The 18,907-nt window shown below is 38.0% G+C and overlaps 1 long non-coding RNA gene across 2 annotated transcripts; it reads right to left on the bottom strand.

The window, feature by feature from the left end:
- Positions 1–12,822: 12,822 nt before the first annotated feature.
- LOC129454720 (uncharacterized) lies at positions 12,823–18,703 on the bottom strand. Of its 2 annotated transcripts, none has more exons than XR_012369735.1 (3): positions 18,488–18,703; positions 14,654–14,770; positions 12,823–13,979 (listed from the first exon to the last, which is right to left on the bottom strand). It is a non-coding gene; the product is annotated as an uncharacterized lncRNA (long non-coding RNA). The 2 variants fall into 2 exon arrangements; XR_012369734.1 differs by lacking the exon at positions 18,488–18,703 and adding an exon at positions 15,240–15,373.
- Between the last annotated feature and the right edge of the window lie 204 nt (positions 18,704–18,907).

The following is an 18,907-nucleotide window of genomic DNA, read 5'->3' as shown; positions in this document are numbered from 1 at the left end:
GTATTATACCAAACAGCCAGAACGTGATCAAAAGTGTGGGAATACTTTAAGCAGAGACCAAATAAAACACATACTGTGTAAAACTGAAATGGCATACCACAGCAGCGCAACATCTGTGCATGATCATCTTAACAGAAAACAACCTGGAGCTCTCCGACCTCAAAATGACGCGACGGCAGCGTAAGTATTTGAATTTTTACAGTAAGTTTTTATACAACAATAGAATCAATGCAGGCATATATTGTGCTTAATACAGCTGTGTTTACATCTTAGTTTAATACGAGCTGCGAGACGCCTGACAGACACGACATTGCATCGCGTCTGGGCAGTATGTTGAAACAGTAAATAAAGAGCGGGACATGTTTAACTTTTTATATTAAGAAGTTATGAAATAATAAGTTACTGTTACACTGAGATAGGCATGTGCCCGCGTGCACTGAAAGCAGATATTATAAAAGCTCGTCTCTTTAGGCATTCCTGACATGCGTTTATTTAAACAGCAGCGTAAACGCCGTTTATAAAATATTAGAATATCATACTAACTAAATTTGTATTTACCCGAGAATTAAGCAAAGTTAAATGTTAAAGTTGATGCTAAATGAGAATGCAGTAACGTTACTACTGATAGTAATAATATTAACAGTAATAATATAATGGTTACATTTTATAATAAGGGTTCATGAATCACAATGAACTTATTTTTACTTCAGTCTGAACTAATGCTGACTAAATGCATGTACTAATCATAAACTAATGAAGAGTCATCATTAAGTACAACATGACATGTTTTTTAGTTAACCCAGATAGCAAAAAATAGCAATGAGTCGGCGGACCACTGGCGGTGCTCTGGCGGCAGTAAGCGTCATAAGGGTGTAATCGCAAACAGGTCTGACGGCGGACCGCCGCGGCAGCCGCTTTTGCATAAATTAAGCAGTCGGTCCGCCGGCTGCATGCTGGCGGCATCTCGCAACAAATGAGAGTGACGTATTCGGCGGCAAAAGTTTCATCCCCGCCAGCGAGACGCACCTATAGCCGACAGCTTGGGGCTGGCGGCATATAGAAGCCATGCGGATATTTTTTGCTATCTGGGAATGTATTAATAAACAATGATTTCATGTGAGTCATTTTGTAGTTAATGATGACTCTTCATTAGTTTATGATTAGCACTAGGGCTGGAACAATAAAGAGCGCGACATGTTTTTATATTAATAAGGAGTTATTATTCAGTTTGATTTATTTTTATTTTACTTCTTTAATATTAATATATTTTTTGTTTAAGGTGAATAATGCCCCTTTTGCACTGTTTATGTTAGGCTGAATTAATGTTGGACTTGTTTTTATGTGATTTGTTATATTTTCCTTGGCACTGGCACTGTTTGTGTATTTGTTTAATTGAGAAAATGCTTCAATAAAATGTTGGCATTAATAGCAGATGTTACATTTATTATTTGTAAAAAAAAATCTTTAGACTATTCGATTAATCGAAAAAATAATCGATAGACTAATCGGTTGAAAAAATAGTCGAAATTTGCAGCTCTATTTTTAACGCAACTTTAGCGTCATAGAAAAATGTATGCGACAGTTCATCTAAGTTTTTGTTGCTGGAGAAATATTTTATTTAAATGTGAGTGTGTGTTCTCCGAGTCCGATCGACCTCGGGTATTACCCATAATGTTAAACAGACCCGGACCCGAAGTAATAGATTGAGACCCGACCCGGACCCGGCTGATCATTTAAAATATAGACCCGAACCCGTACGGGTCCCGGGTCGGGTCCCGGGTCTTCCGTGTAGACCTCTACTTTGTTGTAGGGGACATTGTTCTTGTGGCAGATTCTACTGCCCCTCGTGGATCCTGGCTGTTAGGAAAGGTGTTGCAGACCTTTCCAGACACACAGGGACTGGTACGTTCTGTCAAAGTCCTGACTAAATGCAACATACTTGAGAGACCGATCACAAAGATCTGTCTTTTGTTGGAGGTTGATTAAGACTTTTTTAATGCTGTAACCTCAACTTTGAGGTTATCTACTTTATGGACATTCACTTGCACTATGAACATTATTGATTGAAAATGCACACTTGCACTATGAACATTACAGAATAATTTGTCATTGGCTCCATTATTAATTTGATGAATTGTTGTGTTATTATACAGTAACAATTAGGGGCCGGTGTGTTGTGGCCAATGTGAATGTGTGTGCATGTATAGTGTGTGTGTGGGTGGGCGTGAGGTTTGCGTGAATGATTTGTCTGTTACGTCACCTGCGCACCTGTGTGGATGTGCTAATCAGCCAGGTTAGTAAGGGAATCACGGGGAAGCCAGAGTAGGAATTTAGCTGAGGAAGCCACACAGTTTTTTAACCTCAGCTGTGCGATGGTGATGGTTTTTTAGTCTGTTTGTTTGTAAACGTTAAATCAGTCGTTTGTATATGTTTTTTAAATTTACATAATAAAGAAGAGTGAATTATACAACGATGGAGGACCTCATTCATTTGCAACAGCAAGAGTTGGAAAGGGCTTCAAAATACCTGTAGTGGCATTTTTTTGTGGACAGATTGCCACTACAATTGTAGTATACTCGTCTGTCTGGTCATTGGGGTGGTCTTGGGAACCTCCTCGAGGTGGAAAGTAGAGAGCCTGTTAGCTGTCTTGGGTCCGCCCCGGCCGTGACACACGTGTATTTAAGTATCATCCGAAACAGCATACTTTCCTAAAATATAGTACGTGGGGGAGCTCAGGGAGTCTTTTGTGACTGAAGAGTCTTGGCTGGTGGCTGTTCAAGGGGTAGGGAGTCACAGGGCAGCAAAAGATTTCTGTGCACAACTCTGTCTCTTCCTCTGCCATTTTCTGGACTTTTCTCATACATAGGGGTGCCATCAGGTTTTCTCTCTTTCACCTTATAAACCTGGTCTTCCCAGTAAGACTGGATCTTTCCTGGGCCCCCTCTAGAGATAAGGTTCCTGAGGACTTGAGAACTTTGTCACCTGCGTGAAGGTTTCTTTAAGCTGGCCATCAGTCTGTTTTCAAACTCTTTGCCCATATTAGGGGCCCTAATATGGGCAAAGAGTTTGAAAACAGAGATTAATTTTGACCGAAATTAAGAAGTATATCATGATAAAAATTTTGCCCATATCGTCCAGCCCTACTTCTTAATTTCGGTCTATATGGTATAAATCCGATAACGGTAAGCATTTTAAAAAAGCCTCAGGAAATACTGCCAAGAATGCCTGCAATGGATGTCTGAACCAAAAACAAACCTCTGAAAAAATTAATTTCCCAATGAAACCTTCTCCTATAAAACTATATCATATTTAAAATGAAAGGGATAAATATATTAATGAATATTCAAGCCATTGGTGCAGTGAATACCAACTCCCTTTGAAACCCCTCTTTCTGTCGCCCTGCGCAGTTCAAGAAAATGACTTTTAATAATTCTTTGTATCGTCTATTTTAGGTATGTCCCGATCTGGAAATATCGGATCAGAGCTGATATGGCCATTTCGATTACCTTCGGCTATTATTTTAACATGAAGTCTGGCTGGCTCCACAACATCTGTTTAGCTTTGCTTAGCATAAAGATGGGGGCTGATCGTTTTTTTCGTCTGTGTTCGTATATTTTCGTAAGTCCCACCCACTGATCTGTAATAGGTCTTTAGCGTGAGTGGGTCCCACCCATAGCCCCCACCTTGGAAAAATGAGGAATGAGTCTTTGTAGTCTTTCACCCTCAACAAAGAAACAGCAGTTCCTTCTTTCATTGACACAAAATTAAGATTTTTACATCATTGAAAGAAGGAAGTGCTGAAATCAGTATTTCTCCCTTCTCAGGGGAAACTGAGGGAATGATGCACGACCATTTAATAACATGACTGGGGTTCTAACGATACATAGCTTAATGCAATTCGGTGAAGTGTCCCTTTCAATGCGTGCACACAGACGGAGGGCGAATTCCAAATTGCGCAGCATAAACAGTCGCTCCACATAAAAACGTTATGTTGTTTTTTATTGCTCTATTCGCCATACTGTATGCCCCTACCCCAACTGAATCTGGACCTTCTTTTCCCTTATGGAAATTAACCATGGTTCCACTACAGTTAAAACAAAAAAATCATGGTTACTGCAGCAAAACCATGGTTAGCACAAAATAACCATGGTTTTGACAACCATTGTTTTCAAAAACCATAGTTAAACCAGTAACCCGGTTACTGTAGTAAAACCACACTTTTACCACAATAAAACCATGGTTAATTTTCACAAGGGTTGATAGACCCGCCCCACACATACGCAACCCAGGCAACAATGCTGATTTGGCTACAAGTGTGTTTTGGTAGTCGGCCAGACTCCATTTTCCAAAAATCATGCACCCCGCCTTTAACTTACCTATGTCTTTGTTCTCCTTTTTTCAATGTCTGCATAAAACTCCTTTCTCCGTCCGCCGTATTTGCACCTGCCTTCTTATTGGTGCCAACCACCACACGTCACTATAAGTTTGCGCCTATTTACTCCGATAACTATGTCACGGCAGAGTGGTTCCTCCCCATCCAGTGCAGTGGCGCTCCACAAAAATGATATATATAACCAAATTTATTTAAATAAATCAAAGCACTGTAAATTTTAAGTTTTGATTTAAGAAAACCACTAGTAAATAATGAATACTGACGAGGCAGATGGAGTCGATGGGCTTGTTGCAAACTGGCCCAATAATGCAAACATGATGGTGGTGGCTTGATTGATACTGAAACTGGTGTAGAAAATTATTCTCTTAATGCAAGAAGAAATTTCTTGGACAATAGCTCCATCATGTGCCAAGTTGCCACCAAATCAGAAATTTCTTACTCAGGACAACAAGGATGTATGCAGATCATCTAGCAAACCTGTAATTATACAGTTGCACATTATTTAATTATTTCCTTAAACATTATCATGACAAAAAGACAGTTGGGTTATTTTGTACAAAAATAATAGCTTAAATGAATTGTAAGGATCAGTCTCATATTTTTCATCCTCTCCAAATATTTAAGTGAAACAATAATGTTGACAATAGTTTATAGTTTGCTTTTTTAGTTATGTTGACAACATTGTATACCCTAATTATGGTAACATGGAGTATAATAAATGATTGATTATATGACTATTTAGAGTATATTTGGGATCGTAAAGTATACCATACATTTTTAGCAACAGAAATATTATTTTAAAAATTCATATAATTTCATAATATTTTCATAATATTAATTTCATAATATAATTAATATAATTTATATTAATTCATAATATAATTCATAATATTTCATATAATATCATAAAAATACTCCTGTAAAACAAATAGGTAATGAATTATACAGAATAATCTCATTGTTTACATTGCCATAAAATGATAGACATTTACATGATGTATTTACCTAATAATCCTAATTTAAATGTTCTCAAAATGAGAGTATGTCCACTAGGGGACGCTCTACACTAGGGGATGCATTTTGTCTCCTTCCTTCTGCTATAGGCCTAATGATAAAAGAGAGAGTTAATATAAGTACTCTTCAATTTGTCAGTCTTTTCATTCTTTCTAGGAAAGCGAAAAAAACTGTGATTGCACTGAGAGCATATTGGCCAGCTGTATCACACTGTGGTAGCAGAAATTTTTAACCGCATGCTGCGCACAGGTCAAAAAACAAAGTGAAACCAAATATAACACCTAAATTTGATTTTCGTTAAAAGGTAGAGCCATATACATTTAAGGAGAGTGAGCCAGCTTTACAGAGCCAATTAGAACCTCGGTCTTATCACTATTAATAAAGTTCCAATGTACCGTGAGAGGAACATTGCATTTTTTGACAGTACTTCATCATGACATACAACAACACAAAAACAAAAAAGCTAAACATGTCACATATTTGGAAAGCTGAGACTCTTGTGATTCGAATGATGTAAACCCTTTTAAGATACAATCAGCACACCAGGCACAAATAGTGTCCTTTTTAAGCTATAATTTAGGTATAATTGTGGAGACTGCATTTATGCATGAAGCCTGAAACAGGGCACGATGACTATTTTTAGAAGCATGTGTACTTGGTTAAATCAAAATAAATAGGAGCACGGTCAAACATTTAGGAGCACATTTAGGGCACAGTATATTGTAGCGATTCGAACCAGTCGAGCTGTTTAAAGGCTATTGCAATTAAAGACACATGCTGATCCACATTATTCATGTTAGCAGATGCGTTAATCTAGACTCACCAAATAAACGCAAGCTGCGTAATTTGTTTCGAGATGATGACAACATCAAAATACATCCGCGTAAAAGAATATTGTTGGCAGCTGAGCTGTAATACATTTAAATTTCTTTTTTTGTGCCTCTGCTAAATATCACATAACGTAGGAAGTGTGTCAGGTAACAATAAAAACATTGGAATTAAATTGCAGTGGCACGTGGTAACCGTAGCTCTCAGACTTAGTTAATCACTTAAAGGAGCTGTACAGTATGTATTGTTTCTACTTAAACTAATTCCTTTTGAACTGCCTGTGTGTGAAGGGGTTGTAATCTCACACCCAGCCAACATTTGTATATAGGGCCCATATGGGTATGAACTGGGCTGAAAAATGGGCCCTATATAGGATTGTCCGCGGGTTCCATAATGGCCTCATGCCAGTTGCCCACATGGATTTCATGCAGGATTGCACTTGCTACTAGGTGGGCCCCACCTGGGCAACATGCACGACACCCATATTGGGCCCAGATTTGAGTTTTATATGGGTACTACATAGGGACAACATGGTCATGAAGTATGGGTTGTAAGTGGGATTGTCCACGGGTTCCATATTTGCCCCTTGTCAATTACCCATGTAGGTTATCTGTAGGATTCCACTGGGTGTTTGGTGGGCCCCAATTGGGCAATATGCATAATGCCCATGTTGGGCCCAGATTTGAGTTTTATGTGGGTACTACATAGGGACAACATGGTCATGAAATATGGGTTGTAAGTGGGATTGTCCGCGGGTTCCATGTTTGCCCCTTGTCAATTACCCATGTAGGTTATCTGTAGGATTCCACTGGGTGTTTGGTGGGCCCCAATTGGGCAGTATGCATGGTGCCCATGTTGGGCCCAGATTTGAGTTTTATGTGGGTACTACATGGGGACAACATGGTCATGAAATATGGGTTGTAAGTGGGATTGTCCACGGGTTCCATATTTGCCCCTTGTCAATTACCCATGTAGGTTATCTGTAGGATTCCACTGGGTGTTTGGTGGGACCCAATTGGGCAATATGCATAATGCCCATGTTGGGCCCAGATTTGAGTTTTATGTGGGTACTACATAGGGACAACATGGTCATGAAATATGGGTTGTAAGTGGGATTGTCCGCGGGTTCCATGTTTGCCCCTTGTCAATTACCCATGTAGGTTATCTGTAGGATTCCACTGGGTGTTTGGTGGGCCCCAATTGGGCAATATGCATAATGCCCATGTTGGGCCCAGATTTGAGTTTTATGTGGGTACTACATGGGGACAACATGGTCATGAAATATGGGTTGTAAGTGGGATTGTCCGCGGGTTCCATGTTTGCCCCTTGTCAATTACCCATGTAGGTTATCTGTAGGATTCCACTGGGTGTTTGGTGGGCCCCAATTGGGCAATATGCATAATGCCCATGTTGGGCCCAGATTTGAGTTTTATGTGGGTACTACATGGGGACAACATGGTCATGAAATATGGGTTGTAAGTGGGATTGTCCGCGGGTTCCATGTTTGCCCCTTGTCAATTACCCATGTAGGTTATCTGCAGGATTTCACTTGGTGTTTGGTGGGCCCCAATTGGGCAATATGCATAATGCCCATGTTGGGCCCAGATTTGAGTTTTATGTGGGTACTACATGGGAACAACATGGTCATGAAATATGGGTTGTAAGTGAGATTGTCCGTGGGTTCCATGTTTGCCCCTTGTCAATTACCCATGTAGGTTATATGCAGGATTTTACTCGGTTTTAAGGTAGTTCCCAAATGTACAACATAAGCAAAACCCATCTGGGACCCATCTTACAGCTCTAAATGGGTGCTACACGAAGACTACCTGATCTAAAATCTGGGTTTCTGGTGGGATTGTATGCGTTTCTGCTACATCTACATGAGTTTCAGCTTTGAAAAGCTGTGGCAGAGGTTAAACCAAAAAAATTAAAATGTTAGTCTGAACTTGCATTAAACTACACAAGAAAAACTTTTTGAGTCTGTTACCATAAATACATTTGTTGCAGAATTGATCAAACTTTCAGAATAGGAAGTTGTGAACCAAAGAATCATACAACCCCCTTGACTATATTTAGGCAAAAAATACCCCAAAAGACACAATTCACAACAAAAGGTACAGCAAAATATAGATTTCTTTAAAATTATAACTATAAATCCTAGGTCAGCAGCTAGTAAATACAATAACTATAGTTAGGCTGTAATTAATTTGTTGCAGGTAAATACATTATTTTAGTAAACTGCATATTCAATAAGACATATCCAGTGTTATCCAGTTAGCGTATTGTAATGAGAGGAGTGTGATGACGCCCTGTATTAACAGGGCAGAAAGAAGTAAAGCACACAGTGACACTGAAATCCTTTCAAATTCCATTTTTATTTAACTAACCATCATGCCACATTTGTTACAATGGCACAAAACTATTTTAGAACCTTTTAGAGTCTTGAGTGTTTTGAAAAGAAGTATGTCCTTCAAGAAATACAGTAACAAGATAAAGTATATTAACCTTTTGGAATTTCATAGCTTTCTAAATAAATTTGTCATAAAATGTGATCTGGTCTTCATCAAGTCAAGGGTATTGACAAACATAATGGTTCTAAAAAAACAAAACAATAAAGACATGAAAGAACAGAATTATTTAAGAACAACCTAAAAACTCATAGTGCTTGTGAAAAAAGTATGTGAACTTTTAAGCGAACGAGACCTCGAAAAAGCAAAATGGAGTCAGGTTTTATCACACCTGGAGTCTCTTTAAGATAATGTATTTGGAGGTGTGGACTACAGCTACTTTAAAGTTTACTTTTGGAGTTCATTTTTTTATATGGGCCATGCCTCACCAAAAAGAGCTATCAAAAGAGTTTAATCAAGAATTGTTGCTTTACATGGAGCTCGAAAGGGTTAAAAGTTATGTCAAAGACTGTAGAAATTCACCAGTCTACAGACATACAATCTACAAATGGAGATGCTTTGGGACTGTTGCTACTCTACCAAGAGATGGACACCCAGTCAAAATGACACCAAGAGCACCACGAAGACTCATTAAAGGAATAGTCTACTCATTTTCAATATTAAAATATGTTATTACCTTAACTAAGAATTGGTGATACATCCCTCTATCATCTGTGTGCGTGCACGTAAGCGCTGGAGCGCGCTGCGACGCTTCGATAGCATTTAGCTTAGCCCCATTCATTCAATGGTACCATTTAGAGATAAAGTTAGAAGTGACCAAACACATTAACTTTTTCCCATTTAAGACGAGTAGTTATACGAGCAAGTTTGGTGGTACAAAATAAAACGTAGCGCTTTTCTAAGCGGATTTGAAGGAGGAACTATGTTTTGTGGCGTGGTGGCACTTTTGGGAGTGCTTCGACTCGGCGCAGTAACACCCTCCCTCTCCCATTATGAGAGTGAGAGGGGGAGCGGACTTTTCAGGCGGGTCGAAGTGCTCCCAGGGGTGCTGTTGCGCCGTGGAATGTGGTTCCTCTTTTGGGTCTGCTTGGAGGAGCGCTGCGTTTTGTTTTGTGCCACCAAACTTGCTCGTATAACTACTCGTCTTAAATAGGAAAAACGTTGATGTGTTTGGTCACTTCTAACTTTATCTCTAAATGGTAGCATTGAATGAATGGGGCTAAGCTAAATGCTATCGAAGTGTCGCAGCGCGCTCCAGCGCTTACGTGCACGCACACAGATGATAGAGGGATGTATCAACTCTTCTTAGTTAAGGTAATAACATAGTTTAATATTGAAAATGAGTAGACTATTCCTTTAATGAGGTATAGAAACAACCCAGAATGACAGGCAAAGATTTGAAGGCATTATTGGAACTCTCTGTATTTGAGTCTACAACACGTAAAACACTGAACAAGCAGTGTATTCACGGCAGGACACCAAAGGAAGTCACTAATTACAGTACTAAAAAGAACATTGCTGCCAGCTTGCAATCATTGAGGGGAAGATAAATTCCCAAGTTTATCAGACAATTCTTCAGGATAATGTGTGAATGTCTGTAGGAGGAATGTCTGGGTGATGCAACAGGACAAAGACCCAAAACACCGGAGCAAGTCCAGAGGAGAATGGCTTCAGAAAAACAAAATCCGCCTTTTGGAGTGGCCAAGTCAAAGCCCAGACCTCAACACAATAGAGATTTTATGGATTGACTTGAAGAACGGCATACACATGAGACGTCCAAATATTGAAGCGTGAGCGCTCTTTTGCTGTTAACTGTCATATTAGCAGAAACTTTAAAAAGAGGGCGTTTACTGTGACTTTGTTTGAGGGTGAGAGGTGCACAAACACGCAGGAGAGAGTGAAAGAGTCCGGTTCTTCAAAGCACTGTAAACTTCCCTCACCACACCGTAAGGCCTGCCTCTCCCCTCATTCGATTGGAAAATGGAAAGACGCGAATGACGTCGTGCGCTTTTCCACTCTCAGCGCTCCTTCAAAAGCGAGTGCTGCGACTGGCAGCAAAAACCGCAAGCCGTTCGGCACGCATAAACAGCACGCAAACGCTCCCTGCCCAAAAAATATCATTCAAAAAAAGGCGCCTGCAACTTCCATAAACACGTTTGATGTGGTTAGCCACTAAGTGTGTTCAATAAAGACATAAAAGATCAGAAGTTGTGTTATTTTTTTAGACACATTATGTTAGATGGAGATCAGATCACATTTTATGAAAAAATTATTAAAAAAAAGTATGAAAATCTAAAAGATTCACATACTTTTTCTTGCCACCATATATAGTATAAGGAGGTATGTACTTTGATAAGTATATTGCGAATACAATTAGAAAAAAAAATTATTTTTAAAGGGCCCATAGCATGAAAACCTGGTAAAATGTTCGCTGCAAGCATGTCAAAAATAGGTAATATAAATGTGGCTCCCCTTGTGATATCAGAAGGGGATCTTATTATAATAATAACACTCCTTAATCTGCACTATCCAAACATGGCACTGCCATTTAGTGCAGAGAGTGAGAAAAAATAATTGACAGAACAACTGAGTTTCAATTTCAACAAACCACCATCATTGTGATCTGTGTTTGCATTTTAAAGGACACGTTTAAAGGACGCAGTTTTGCTTGGACCTACAAAGTGGCAATTTCAACTTGCTATAACAAATTATCTATATACGATATTTTGAGCTAGAGTTTCATATATGTACTCTGGAAACACCAAAGATTTATTTTACATCTTAAAGGGGCCATTTCACAAGACCTTTTTAAGATGTCAAATAAATCTTTGGTGTCCCCAGAGCACAAATGTGAAGTTTTAGCTCAAAATACCATATAAATAATTTATTATAGCATGTTAAAATAGCGACTTTGTAGGTGTGTGCAAAAATGTGCTGTTTTGGGTGTGTCCTTAAAAATAGGGGTGCATCGAAATTTCGGTCGCCGAAATTTTCGGTCGAAAATGGCATTATCTGTTTCTGGCCGAAATAAAAAATCCAGCCGAAAAAGTCAACCGAAAATGAATGTTAACTGCGCCCCTCCCATCCGTGCACTAGCGCTTGGGTTTCACTCACGGTGATCAGTCGTCACCCACCCCTCCCCTTCGTGCTCAAGCAGGTTTCACTCACGGTCGAGCTGTTTGCACGCGTCTGCAAAGATTAAGCATGTCTTGATGTGTAAACTTTAGAGAGAGTCGCGCTAATATGTCTCATACTGTAATCCATTAACATACATTCGGCGAATAAAGCAACGAAACACAACGTAACGTTTTTATGTGGAGCGACTGTTGCGCTGTTTGGGATCCACCCTCGTTCTCTATGTGTGCGCGCGTTTAATAGTGCACATACGAGAGAAACGCGTTTAAAAAAAAAAACAAGCAAACATAAAATCTTTCTGTTATTGACAGGGCACATATAAACAAAATTATCTCCACAGTATTCTTTTTCTAATAAAAACATTTGTTTATGTCTTAAGTGTATGTATAGATTACAGTCAGATTAACCTACTTAAGTCTGTGTCATTAATGTTAATCAAACAACCCATGACAAAGAGACAAATAGCTCTAAAAATAATAATACATTTAATTTATTGTGTTATGATTCATTTAATTTGATTTCTGTACCTAATGCTAATTTCAGACCTTATTAATGTACAACTTTGTTCTTTTTATAAATGTTTGCAATTTCTTTATTGTTTATTAGATTTTTCCCACCTGCTTTTTGCTGATCCGAAAAATAATCTGATCTGTGCCTCAAAAACTGTAATGTGATCTGAACTGTGAGTTTTTTTTTTATCCATCACACACCCCTAGTAAAGTTAGTACACAGTGATAGCCATGAATGCAATTGTACTTATAATTTGCATAATAATTTCTTTCGGTGTTTCGGCCTTGGTTTCCTTTTTTTCGGTTTTCGGTTTCGGCCAAGAATTTTCATTTCGGTGTATCCCTACTTTAAAATGCAAATGAGCTGATGAAATTCAAACACTGATAACAATGATGGTGGTTTGTTGAAATTGAAACTTAATTGTGCTGTGCATTTTTTTCTCTGTCTCTCCCTCTCTGCACTAAATGGCAGTGCTGTGGTTGGATAGTGCAGATTAAGGTGTGGTATTATTATAATAAGAGCTCCTTCTGACATCATAAGGAGAGCCAAATTTCAACTAGCTATTTTTTCACATGCTTGCAGAGAATGGAAGTTACTGGGTTGATCTTTTTCACATTTTCTTGGTTGATAGAAGCACTGGGGACCCAATTGTAGTACTTAAACATGGAAAAAGTCAGATTTTCATGCCATGGCCCAAAAAATTATTGAAATGGGGCCCTTAAAAGTAAATGAAAGTAAGATAATTACAAACACAGTTTTTCAATATTTTACTATGTTCTTCCATCAACTTAGCCGAATAAATACATATCTCTCTTTTCTCAATGCGTACACTTAAACTTAACTTGATATTTCGCAGAGTCTGCTCAATGCACTAACATTAGTACAGGCGTGTTGGTTATGTTGACTGTAGTTTAAGCAAGAGGGGGAGTAGTCAGGAGTGATGATGTTACTGTGCCCAAGGTCGAGTGCTACAAACTAAGTGCTCTTCCACCATACAATATAGTTATATTTTTTACCATACTTCCTCGTGTAACTACTCATGTAACAGTCTTTGAATAGGGAAAACATGGAAGTGTTTGGTGGCTATTAAATTCATCCCTGTTTGGATCCTAATGAATGAATGGTGCTTGGCTAAATGCTAACACATTCACGCCACACTTTACAACAAATAAAGGCAGGGTGCATGAAAGCCAATGTTGATATTTGAAATCATCTAAACAAACACACCCTTACCCTAATAGAATCGGGACCTTCTTTTGATAGACCCGCCCCACACATACGCAACCCAGGCAACGATGTAGACATGCTGTAGACATGCTGCTAATTGGCTACAAGTGTGTTTTGATAGTCGGCCTGTCTCCCTTTTCCAAAACGTTTTTTTTAGAAATTGTGCACCCCACCTTTAAGTGCACACATTGAGAAAAGAGAGGTTTGTATTAATTCATCTAAGTTGAGGGAAGAACATGGTAAATATTGAAAAATGATTGTGTTTTCCTTTAAGAAAAATTAAAGAACTACAACAGTTCAAATCAACAACTGTAGTTTTAACCTTTCTCAAACAGACATCCTTTTCTGCATTCTTGATGCTCTCTGTCCTCCTCTGTCCCTTGCCCCAGTAAACCATTTTGGCAGTGCCTTCTCAGCTTCTTGCTGGTTGACCTTGGACATCAGGGCGTTGTTCTTAAGAGCATCTGCAAAACCAAATACATTTTTAAGATAAAGAAATATTAAAAATGGCACATTTGTACTTTTTACAATGACAGTCTTTGGCATACAGTAGGTATTAAAGGATGGATACTCGAACCGAGCCAGCGGGACCCGACGGTACCCGACGGGCCGGGTTCGGATAGATATTTAGAAATTATGTTCGGGTTGGGCTCGGTGCAATAAGGCATTGAACATTTGAAATTTAAAACAGCTTATTATAATATGTAGGCAGCCAATGGGCCTGTTTATAGTGATAGTTTATCTTAAAATGAAACACGCGCATTCACACATCACCTTCTTATTCATCTAATGTTTAATAGCGGGTTGCAAAACAACTTCATAGGTGCATACTGCCACCTACTGTATCGGGTGCACAGAATGAGGGCGTAGGGGCTGCCGTTTCTCTGGGGATAATGTTGTATTAGAGGTAAAAAATGATATAAATACTGTTCGGTTTCTCGCACAAACCGAAGGTTTTGTGTCTTAAGTAGGACACGGATGTGTCGTCACGAGCTGCAGGGTTTTATTTGGATTTGTCTGTGCATGTTTTTTTTTCTCTTTCGGTTTTTGTTACCATCCACTTATACAACTGACAGACTGAAACTGTTGGAGTTAAAAATCTACATTTGTGTTCTACTGAAGAAACAAAGTCACCTACCTCTTGGATGGCCTGGGGGTAAGCTGATAAACATAAGTTTCATTTTAAGATGAACTATCGTCATCCATCTTCATGTGTGCGGAAATGTGTTTATGTTGAATAACAGCTACTCAGGATCTGAAAAAAATCCATAAAAATGACAAAATTATATGAGTTAACAGCTACTGTTAAAGTTCACTAACCAAGTCTATACTATACAGTATGTACGCTAAAAAAAAATTCATGTAAAGGTAGGCATAGAAGTCAACAGTCTTGTTATAACGCTGCACCTAATTGCTTCCCTACATCCAAAATGACATTAAAACTTGTAATAGATATCAGTGATCAAACTGAGCAAACAAAATAGTGCTCTTACTAGATGCAGCCAAACGAAAACGTGATTTCCATAGGAGGGGACAGCAGTCAATATTTTACTTGAGTAAAAATACAGTAATTCGTGTTATCTAATATTATCAAACTAATGTGTCACAAAAAGCACTCACATCTGAACAAACATTACTTTTTAGAGCGAATCAGACGCCAATCGTCGATGGATTTTCTTCCTGCTGTGATTCAAGTGAACATTTCTGAAAGCGCGTTAACTTACTTTGTCAGCTCGCGTGCGTTTATCCGGGTCTGACGCACGGGTCGCGCGAGCATTTTCGTCTTCGAATACATTTCCCGCTTCTGTTTCAGTAGATTGATAGTTCACTTGCATCCACTCCTTGGCGTGTTTTTAAGGGTGTATTCACACCAGGAAAGTCCGCTAGTTCACTTGCTTTGGTCCGGACCAAATGTTTTTTATTTTTTTATTTTTTGGTGCGGTTCGCATTCACACTGCCCTTTTTTCAAGTGAACCAAAATATGTAAACAAAACCACATGTGTATTAAGGTCATTCATTCATTGGACAGAAATTATCACGTGGGGGAAAGCAGGAAGAGCAAAATAATAGAGATAATTCATAGTGCAATACTTGTTCTGTTACTGATTTGGTGTTATCAGCAGGTAAACCAAAATACCGACACTATATTGAGAAGCACACAATTTAATTTCATCTAAACGATATTATATTATTATATATATTTTGCAAAGACAGCATAGACAGCATGTTCTGACAGTTGCGCTGTGCAGATGATGTATCAGGTATAAAGTTATCAGGCTTTTGCGCCGTACAGATAGAGAGATGCGCTGTATACGCGGCTTTCATTATTCATACAAATATAGCTATTCAGATTGTTCAAGCACAATTATTTCAGTCCCTCCAGGATTTCGCGATTTATTTTTGTGATTTTTGCGATGCAGTAATTGCGTGGCAGTAATTTTTAGAAATTTGCGCAAAAATAGATATTTTTTTCTCTCCAATTACGATACCAATGCGTGTAAAATATTAAATGAGAAGTTCTCAAGTAATTAAATAATAAGTAAACAGTCAGTGATATATTAAGAACAGAGAAACAAAATGAACATATGAAAAATAAATACAACCTCAAGATACAGATACACTGTTTGTTTTTTATTTAACCTAGACAACTGTCATACAGTGGTTTGCCAAGATGATTTAAGTAAAATGTTATTAAAATAATTAACCACGTAGGGCGCATAAATATTTTATAAATGCTTGATAATAATGAGAATATATGAATCAACCCTTCGCCAACACTGAGAGAGGTGCGTTGCGTAATCTTGTTTTTTATGGTTGTTTCTTGAAAAGTTTAAAAATTACTTACCTACAGTAATGCACAATAGCCACAAGTCCAAAGCTACATTTTCCCTATAATGTGTGTTTATTTTTTGTTTTATTATTATGCGTGTATGTGACCGGACCATTCAAGTTCAAAGCCTTAAAGGAAAAAGATCGGTCTTCACGCGCTGACCGCATGCACAAGTTTGCTAACGCTGAGATGGTAGTGGACAGATGCCTTTCTTTTGTGTCCCAAATTTTCAACAACTTAATATAAGGACTAAAACAGTAAATTGAAATGCATTATGACATTGCTTCACCAAGTTTTTGTAATTTATGTGAGACAGCAGATGCGACACGCAGCTCACAAAGACCTTTCACGTATGTATCCTCATGAAAATAATTAATTATACTAGATAACAATTAAAAACGTAAAAAAAAAATGTAGTAATGTGCACAGGAGATTTTGATTGACTGTTATTTGTGGGGCGCGGTGTTGCTGGTGATGGGGTGCAGGGTGCTGGAGAAAGATTGAAGTAAAATAAAGCCAGAAATGTTTACCAAGTTGTCTAACTCTGTATCTAAGAATATTAGATAATTTTATAAAAAATATAATAAGACATTTTAAATTACTGATATTATTTTGCCATGAAATAAATAATGCAGGTTGGCAAGACATTTCTTTTGATTTTGCGTTTTGTTCCGCGATTGCGGAAAAAAGTTAAATTACGCGGATTTAGATGCGCTGTTTGTATGCATAATATTCTGCTATTACAATAAAGGTATTCAAAATCATTGCCTTACAGTATATGCACGAAATAAACTGCTTGATAGCGCGTCTCATAATTTTCCATAATGCTTAGTATGTGTTTATTATTATTTTTATTAAAACAGAACAACATTAAATTAGTTAAATTACTCGCTTATATTAAATATAGGAATAGACAGAAAACACTGTACCTTGATAGCGCGTCTCATAATTTTCCATAATGCTTAGTATGTGTTTATTATTATTTTTATTAAAACAGAACAACATTATATTAGTTAAATTACTCGCTTATATTAAACAATAGGAATAGACGGAAACCATTGTACCCGCCTTATAACATAAATAAATCTTAAGATCCTTAGATTTTTCGAAACAAATGATTAGATTGCATTTCTTAATGAATATAAAACTACAACAATATAAAACATGCACAAACTCACCTAAGTTAAGCAAAGAAATAAAACGTTTATTATTACAATAAAGGTATTCAAAATCATTGCCGTACAGTATATGCACGACATAAACTGCTTGATAGCGCGTCTCCCACTAGCAGAATAACAATAATATAATACATTTGGTGCGAATCGAGGTCGGTACATGTTCACACCTTAAACGAACCGTACCAGAGTTCGTTTGGAACCGGACCGAGACCACCTCTTCAGCTGGGTCTCGGTGCGGTTGTTTGGTCCGCACCAGAGTTCGATTGCTGTATTCACACCTGCCCAAAAGGTCCGCACCAAGGGGGGAAACGAACTTGAGTTCGATTTAATAAAACCAAACAAGGTAGGTGTGAATACACCCTAAGTTTCACGTTACGAGCGAGAAGTGCTGCAGCCTGCAGATGTACAGATGATTCAGATCTTGCAGCAAACGGAACAAATCATTCAAACTGATTCAAACCGTTCAATCAATAGCTAGTTTAGAATCGACCCGGTACAAAACAGTAATTCATTTGCAATATTTTGTGAAGAACCGACTCGTTCAAAAGAGTCATTCATTCACAAATCAAATGCTTCGGCAAATTATGAAATAATAATAATAATCTGAAGTTCGCATTTCGTACTGCATTAAAATAAAGTGTGTCGTGCAAAACTGAGGGCATGTCAATAGAAATATCATCGAGTTACGAGTAAAAGTAAAAATACCCACTATAACTGTTATCCTAAAGCGCTTCTTAAGTAAATGTTACGTTAACAGAGTAAATGTAATGTTTTAAAACTCTAACAATTTAAACACAAGGTTGATTTTCGCAACCTCGACCGTACGCATTCACCAAACGTTATCCCGGCGAGCTTCGCCACTGATTTAGAATAACATCCAAGAATATTTTAATGTTTGACTACTTGAATATACTTTTTATCAACAGTTTAATGTCATATATTGTAATAAAACAGATCTACTCACCACACTTCGAGCTTGCAGCACTCCAGTGAAGACAGCAATGTACCAGCTCTACGTTAACTGGCTCAGGAGAACAATGCGCATGTCCTTTCTTTCTTGGCGCCGTTTTTTTAAACGAATACAACATAGTGATGATGCAGGACAAATCACTTTTTAGCATTAATACTGCATTTTCTGTAGGATACACATATAATTCGAGTTTATTGCAATACACGTACACACACACAAACACACAAACACAATGTCTACGGTTTAGAATTTGTATGGGTCTGTATCTGCATAAATATACCCCAAAACACAATGTGCATATAGCCCTTACGAAAATTTACCATGGTTTTATTGTGGTAAAAGTGTAAACATGTTTTTTTGGTGTATTGGTTACTAGCAAAACCATGGTTCTACTATGTTTTTTGTTTTTGTTTT

The sequence above is a fragment of the Misgurnus anguillicaudatus genome, chromosome 5, assembly GCF_027580225.2.
Source record: "Misgurnus anguillicaudatus chromosome 5, ASM2758022v2, whole genome shotgun sequence".
Lineage (NCBI taxonomy): Eukaryota > Metazoa > Chordata > Actinopteri > Cypriniformes > Cobitidae > Misgurnus > Misgurnus anguillicaudatus.
The sequence above is the reverse complement of the archived record's forward strand: the minus strand, read 5'-3'. Positions and strand labels throughout refer to the sequence as shown.